Source organism: Microcebus murinus, chromosome 12 (assembly GCF_040939455.1).
Source record: "Microcebus murinus isolate Inina chromosome 12, M.murinus_Inina_mat1.0, whole genome shotgun sequence".
In the NCBI taxonomy this organism is placed as follows: domain Eukaryota; kingdom Metazoa; phylum Chordata; class Mammalia; order Primates; family Cheirogaleidae; genus Microcebus; species Microcebus murinus.
Genome location: NC_134115.1, coordinates 6803632 through 6812319, shown reverse-complemented (window position 1 = coordinate 6812319; position 8688 = coordinate 6803632). Strand labels below are relative to the sequence as shown.

The window sequence follows — 8688 nt, the reverse complement described above, 5'->3', positions numbered from 1 at the left end:
CTCGCCCACGCCAGCTTTCCCAACCTTCTTCCCCACGGGAAGGAGCGCGCTCGCTCACCAGAACCCCGAAAAGACTCTCACCACGCGCCTGGCGACGATGGCGAGACGCTGAAATACGCCGGCCCAGACTGCCCCAGGGCGCGGAACTACACTACCCAGACTGCCCCGGGCGCGCGACGGCCCTACCTAGAATATCCTCGAGCGAGGGACCACAATACCCAGAGTGCGCCGGGAAGCGAGACTACACCACCCAGAACGCCGCGAGAGGTGGGACCCTTCCCCCTGGACCTGGAGCTTCAAGCAACAGGATCTGGTCTTCTTGCCTGCTTCTCGCACTGAGACTCTCATGACTACTGAGACTGCATGACTACATGACTACTACTGCTTACACTCTTGGAGAAATCGTGAAAAATCAAACTAACTTTCGGATACACGAGAAGGGTGGTTCAGGTGAGCACTAAATCTTTTTTTAAAAAACTTGATATGGTCCTTGTAATTTTAATTTACTTTTATTAAAAAAGATGGCAGTCTGGATGTTTACTTTTCTCCATCATGCAAATTAATCCCTATCTGTACACGCTGGTGTTTTAAATGACAGCCTGTATGAAGGTACTTCTAAAAATGCCAAAAGTACTGGTTTTTTCTTTCATAAGGAAGATTCTGAAGTATTTTTTTAAACAAAACCCAATTGATTACAAGAAAAAAGATGAGAAAAAACTAAATCTGAAGGCATTTAAAACTACTATAATAAAAATTACTTTACTGCCAGGCACAGTGGCTCACTTATGTAATCCTAGCACTTTGGGAGGCCAAGGCAGGAGGATTGCGTGAAGTCAGGACTTGGAGACTAGCTCAAACAAGAGTAAGACCTCCATCTCTACAAAAAATAGAAAAAATTAGCCAGGCATGGTGGCACACCTATAGTCCCAGCTACTAAGGAGACTGAGGCAAGAAGGATCACTTGAGCCCAGGAGTTTAAGGTTGCAGTGATCTATGATGAGGCTACTGCACTCTAGTCGGGGCGACAGAGTGAAACTGTCTCCAAAAAGATTTTTTTGTGTTTTTTACTAATACAAAAATTATTTATTGGATGTAACAGAATAGAAAGCTCAGAAACATACCATAGTTTTTGCAAAAAGACACACACTCTTTTTGTAGGAATTTGACAAAAATGATATTTTCAAGTTACTTCTTATTTGCTTCTCCTCCAAATGAAGTAACAGGGAGTAGATTTAGCCTTTCACTTAAATCAACAATAAAAAGGACAAAATATATGAATAAACAGATTTGAAAACACTGGACATCAGACAATGAAGGACAGTGATCTATGAGACATAAGTAATGAATGAGGACGCTTCCTCAGAGGGAGAGAATTTCCAAGTCACAGGACAGAGAAGGAAAACCCATGTAGAACCTGGAGTTCTACTTGAATTGAAGAGATGGAGCTGGGAATCTGAGGAGGCCAAGACAACTTGAGTTCACAGGGCAGAGTACTGAAAAGGGGAAAGAACTCCAAAGATGTGCAGAGATGTGCAGAGAGCCCTCTTTCTCAAGTATCAGCACATACATATGAAGAAACTCCTTAGCATCAGGGGGGGAAAACTACTGGAAAGAGTTAGAGGGAAATACTGTGAGTTTAAAGAAAGAAATACTGCCTGTTCTCACCAGAGTGGAAATTGTCATAATTCACATGGCATTGAGTAATATACTCAAAAGGGTTTTACCTCAATAGTGGGGCAAAATTAGGCCTAAATGCTTCTCTTGTCTCACCTGAGAGAGCTTACAACCAAGCCTAGAAAGGATCAAATTGTTCCCAAGTGACTTAATTGCACCCCAGATATTAGAGGAATACAAAACAATCCAGCACCAATAAGGCAAAACTCAGGATTTCAGAATTCCAATTTAAAAAAATCCAGCATAGGAAGTAGCAGAAATGTATTGCCCAGAATGAGCAGAAAAGTAAGTCAACAAAAATAACACAAATGGCACAGATGATAGAAGTAAAAGGTAAGGACACTAAAACAATTATTATAACTATAATCTATATGTTCAAGAAGCTACTAAAACAATTATTATAACTATAATCCATATGTTCAGTAAGCTACAGGAAAGATTGAACATGTAAGTAGGGCTATGAAAGATATAAAAGAGACTCAAATTGAATTTCTAGAAGTGAAAACTACAATGTCTGAGATGAGAAATACACTGGATGGTAGGGTTAATTTTATGTGTCAACCTGGCTAGGATATGGTCACCAGTTGTTTGGTCAAATACTAGTCTAAGTGCTGCTATGAAGATATTTTATAGATGTGATTAATGTGTTCAGTCAGTTGCCTTTAAGGAACATTATCGTCCACAATGTGGGTGGGTTTCATCCAATTAGTTGAAGGCCTTAAGAGCAAAATATACGATTTCCAGAGAGGAATGAATTCGGCCTCAAGACTGTAACGGAAATCCTGCTGAGTTTTCAGTCTGCTTGTCCTTCCCTAGAAATTTTATACTCAAGATTGCAACACCAAGTCTTATCTGAATTTCTAGCCTGCCTGCCTGCCTGCCCTATAAATTTCAAACTTGCCAGCACCTGCAATTTCATGAGCCAATTCCATAAATCAATCAATATCTCTCTGCCTTACACATACACACACATACATGCTCTGGAGGACCTTGAATGATATAGTTCTTATTCCAGCAGACTAAACTTTTCAGGAAAAAAGGTTAGTGAACTTGAAAACATGGAAGGGGAAGCTATGCAAAGTAAAATAGGGAGGAAAAAATACTCAAATGAAAATTATTATGAAAAATTTTTGATGAAAATTATAAAATGACAGATCAAAGCAGCTCAATGAAGCCCAAGCAAAAGAAATATGAAGAAAACAATACCAAGGTACAACTGCTTAAAACCAGTTATAAGGAAATGTCTTTTAAAAAGCCAGAGAGACAAGACATACTATGTGCAGATAAACAAAGATAAAGATGACAGCAGATTTCTCTCCGTAAAAAATGCAAGGCAAAAGGAGCAACATCTTTAAAGAACTGAAAGAAAACAATATATCAACCCAGAATTCTTTACCCTGTGAATAAACAAAAATACAAAAGCTAAAAGAATTCATTATCACAGCAGGCCTGCATTACAAAAAAAAAAAAAAAATTAAAGGACATCCTTCAATCAGAAGGAAAAAGATACCGGAAAGAAATAGAAATCTACACAAAAGAATGAAAAGCACTAGAAAGAATAAGTAAAAGCTGTGTTTCTACTCAAATCTCTTTAACACATAATCAACTGTTTAAATTAAGAAGAATGTATTGTGCTTCTAGCATATATAGGAGTAAAAATGTCTAACAATGATAGCATGATAGCCAGGATCAAAATGGAAATACATTGTTGTAAGGTATGTCTACTTTATGTAAATAGTATAGTAGCACGTGAAGATAAATTGTGATGAGTTAAAATGTATACTATAAACTCAAAGATACCACTAAAATAATGCAATAAATATATACGTAATAAACCACACACAAACAAAATCATAAAAAGACAATTAAATGAAGCGGCCATTGCACTGCCTGGCTTGGCAGGCCCGCCAGGTGACACACAGTACCAGCCCCAGCCCCTGTGATAGATCCTGAGTTTCAGACACCCTCACCCTGCAGCCTCCTGCCTGTCCTCTACTGCTCACCTTCTCAGCCAGTCATGCTGGAGCATCTGAGCTTGCTGCCCACACAGATGGACTACAAGGGCCAAAAGCTAGTTGAACAGATGTTCTAGGGAATTATTCTTTTTTCTGCATTGAATTTATTTACAGGTACATGGCTGAACAGTTCAGGTGGACTGTCTATATAGTTATGGCCGGATTTATATCTTCATGTTGCTGACACTTCCTCCGTGGCCCATCTCTTGCTGACATCCTCTCAGGTGGTTACCTGTTCAAGACTCAGGCACAGAAGACAAGAAACCAGGGGAGAGAATAATTAAGAGGCATGCTAAAAATAGTTAATTGGAGTTTTCATGATCAGCACCTACTTTTATTTCCTGTGAAATGAGCTAAATTGCTTCATACCCAAAATATGAGCTAAACCACCTATGCTCTTATGGCACAGCTGTATAACAATTTAGTTCTCTTCATATTTCATTTCTAGCCCAGATGGGTTTTGACTTGTAAATAGTTTAGATACTCTCTTCATAATCTTCCTCCACAATGGAGAACAGAAAACACAAGTATGTTGTTTCTTTCACGTATACATAAATAAGTGAATAAATGCCTCATAAAAGATAGTACAATTAAGAAAAGACAATTAAATGACAAAGATTTCCAGATTAGATAAAAAAAATAACAGGACCCAACTATGTGCCATCCACAAGAAGTCCACTTTTTAATATAAGACATAGATAGGTTAAAAGTAAAAATATGAGAAAAGGTACAAACACTACTTTTTTAAAAAGCTGGAGGGGCTTTATTAATAGACAAAACTGACTGCAGACAAGGAATATTACCAGGGACAAAGAGAATCACCATATTCCATGTCAAAAAACAGTTTTGACAAATTAAAAGAATTAAAGCTATACAAACTACACTCTATAACTATATAAAAAATAGAATCTACATCATAAAGAGACCTGGAAAATCCCTAAATATTTGGAAATTAACTTATATATCTGAGAACAACATATCTCATCATTTATTCAAGTCCTTTTAAATGTCTTTTGTTGGATTTGTTATCTTTTCATCTGTCATGTATATATTTCTTACTAAGTCTCCTCTAGTTATTTTATTTTGTTATTGTTACCACTTTGGTGAATGAGGTCTTTTATACCATTTTAAATTTTAATTGGTTATTATTAGTAAATAACAACATTGATTTTGTGTATTTATTTTGTATCTCTCCAGGTTACTAAACTTAATATTTTCAAAATTTTTTAAGTGATTGTTTCTATTTTTTCAACTATGTGATTATATCATCTACAAAGAATAAGATATTTTCTCCCCTTTTAAAATATTTATAGTCCTTTATTTTTATTTTTGCTAACTGTGTTGACTAACACTTTCAGAACAATATTAAAGTTGCAATATCTGGCAAAAATATATGAATATACACACACACACACATACACATACAATGGTCAATATAAAAACGGAAAAACTTGCAACAAAATGTAACATAAAGCAATGATATGCCTAGCATATAAAAGTTCTTATAAATTAATGCACTAATCAATTCAGTAGAAAAATGGACAAAGGAAACGAACATGTAATTACTTTTTAAAGTTCTAGGAAACATAAGAATTTGGGCAGGGCATAGTGGCTCACCCCTGTAATCTTAGCACTTTGAGTGCCTGAAGCAGGAAGAATACTTGAGGCCACGAGTTGAAGACCAGCCTGAACAACAGCCCAAGACCCCATCTCTACCAAAAAAAATTTTGCTGGGCATGATGGTGCATGCCTATAGTCCCAGCTACTTGGGAGGCTGAAGCAAGAGGATCACTCCAGCCCAGGAGTTTGAGGTTGCAGTGAGGTATGATGATGCCACTCGACTGTAGCCAAACAACAGAGTGAGATGCTGTCTCAAAAAACATATATATTAAAGAAATGCACCTGATATCATTTTACTCTTATAAAACCAGCAAAGAGATTATCAAAAATAGTATAGGATATTGAGCAAAGAGGTTTCCTTTTTGGAAACTTAATCCTCAGTGCAACAGTGTTGGAAAGCAGTACCTAATGGAAGGTGTTTTGGTCATGATAACTCTGTCCTCATAAATAGATTAATGCCATAAAAAGGGCTCATGGGAGTGAGTTTACCCTCCTTGCCCCTCCACCATGTCATGATGCAGCAAGAAAGCCCTCACCAGATGCTGGCACCTTAATCTTGGACTTTCCACCCTCCAGAACTGTGAGCCAATAAATTTCTGTCCATTATAAATTACCCAGTCTCAGGTATTTTGCTATAGTAGCACAAAACAGACTAAGACATACCTTGTGTTGATTTATTACCATTACTGCTGGTAGACCACATTCAGATGTTTTTCTTGATTTAATTTTTATATTGAATTTGAGAGAAATATGTCATATGTTTCAGAAATCTTAAAAGTAACTTCCATTTATATATGAATTATGCATCTAGAATCACACACATATGTGTGTGTTATTTTATATAAATGAATTCTAAGGCCTAAATTACTGTAAACTTAATGCAATTCCAATTAAAATAATATTTGCATATTTTTCAACATTACAAAATAATTACAATATTTATCTAGATGCCTATATTTTTGGTATTTACTGTGAAAATGTTTACAAATAATATGGCCCAATATGCTCTGTTATTAGCATGTTAATATCAAACTCAGTGTGATGATGATGCAAGTCAGCTCTCTGGAATTAAAGGGAAAGTCAATAGAGTAAGTAAGGAGAGAGAGAAGAAGAGGTGGAGGAAGAAAGGGAGAAAAAATGACTTGGAATAAGCTTAGATAGCTTGAGAAAATAGAGTTTCTTATTTGGGAAAAAGTAAAGCTAGACTATAAAGCAAACATGAAGGGAGAAATCAGAGATGTAACACAATGAAATATAGATGATTTTGAAACTATCTTGCAGTGTGGACAGTCTTTGTATGCACTACATCAAAGTAGAAACCATCAAGGAAATGATAGATTTTTTTTTGCACTTAAAAATGCCTTGCAAAAACAGTAGCAGAATGAGTTCAGTTTGTGCTTGCCATCTGCAGAGATCTCTCCTGTCACTCCGTTGTGGGAAATCCTGCTGAGGTGACTGAGTCTGTGATGGAGAGAGAAAAGGAACAGTCCCATAAATTCTTTATTGATGCCTTAAGCTTTGAAACCACAGAAGAAAGTTTGAGGAACTACTCTGAGCAATGGGGAAAACTTGACTGTGTGGTAATGAGGGACCCTGCAAGCAAAAGCTCAAGAGGATTTGGCTTTATAACTTTGTCATCTGTGGCTGAAGTTCATACTGCCATAGCTGCAATTGAAGGGAGCATGATTGAGTCAAAATGGGCTGTAGCAAGAGAGGAATCTTGAAAATATGAGGCTCATGTAACTGTAAACACTGAGGAATATCACCATAAAGAGTACTTTGAGGGATATGGAAAAGTTGATACCATTTGAGATCACTACTGATAGGCAGTCTGGAAAGAAAAGAGGCATTGGCTTTGTTTCCTGTGGATTAAATTGCACTGTGGAAATACCAAACCATCAGTGGTCATAGTGCTTTAAGAAAGGTTTTATCATTATAAGAAATGAAGAAAATTCAAAGTTCTAGGAGTAGCAGAAGAGGCAACTTTTGTTTGGAGGATTCATGTGGTGGCTATGGAAATTTTGGACCAGGACCAGTAACTTTAGAGGATGATCTGATAGATATGGAAGTGGTCACAGATTCAGGGATGGCTATAATGGGCATGAAGGAGGATCTGAAGGTGGCAATTTTGGAAGTAGCACTAGTTGTGGACTAGGAAAATGTGGGTATAGTGGTGGAGGACCTGAATGTGGCAACCAGGATGTGGGCTATGGAGGTGGTTATGACAACTGTGGAAAAGAAAATTATGAAAATGGGAAATTACAGTGATTCTGGAAATTATAACTAGCAATCTCTTCATATGGTCCAATGAATTTTGGTAGCAGAAGGAACATTAGGGTGCCATATGGTAGAGGAAACTGTGGTCCAGGAAGCAGTGAAAAAAGTGGTGGTTACAGAGGGAAGAGCTCCTTTCTATTTGCCATGGGCTTCACTGAGTAGCTCATGAAGAGGATGAGAGCCTAGAGGTAATAGAACAGCTTCAGGTTATCAAAATAGCAATGTTAAGGAAATCTTACCTCAATTATGCATAAACATGCAGTGATATGGAAGAAGACATCAGATCAGATACAAAGAGGCATTTTGTGAATGGATTGGGTTGTGTAATAATATTACCTTACCATGGAAGATGGATTATAGGGGAAAGTGCCTCTGAGACTATTTATTAGCTTTTTAATTGTTGTTTCTTTCTAGTGGTCTTTGTAAAAGTATTGAAGCAAAACTTCTTTGATAATGTTAAATTTCTAAGTTTCAGGTGGCATGTGAAACCTTTCAAAAGATTTATTTCTCAGAGTTAAGAAGCTATTTCCCAGTATCATGGTGTAGTAAGACAGACATTTTCCTTTTTAACATTTTAAATTCATATACAGAGTTAAGAAGCTATTGTACATGTATGATCTAATAAAATTATTTTAAAGAAAAATGCTCTTTGAATTCCAACCAAGATATAGTAGCCGCCTTCCTCCCAGGTCTCTCTCAACTAAAAAACCCTGGACAGAACACAACTGGCATAGACAGACTCAGAGATGGCAGGGAAGAAGGAGGCTATCTGTGAACCATGAGATTTGAAGATTTGAGGAAAGACACAGTAGTGTCATTACTCTAAGTGTCATTACTCTAACTAATGACATGCTACTTAGAGGGAACACCAATTAGAATGACAGTACATCTCTCATCTGAAACCATGCATTCCAGAAAGAAGTAACATAATATTTTTCAAGTACTAAAAAAAATAACTGAACTCAGAATTCTATATCCAGTAAAAATATTCCCTCCAAAAATGAAGGAAAAATAAAGACATTCTCAGAAGAAGGAAAACTAAAAGAATTTGTTGCCAATAAACCTATCATTAAAGAAGGGCTAAAGGAAGTTCTCTAAACAG

General features: G+C 36.9%; 1 pseudogene; it reads left to right on the top strand.

Annotated features, from left to right (window-relative positions):
* The first annotated feature begins 235 nt into the window (after positions 1–235).
* On the top strand, positions 236–7537 carry LOC142874258 (signal peptidase complex subunit 1-like; annotated as a pseudogene).
* Positions 7538–8688: the final 1151 nt, after the last annotated feature.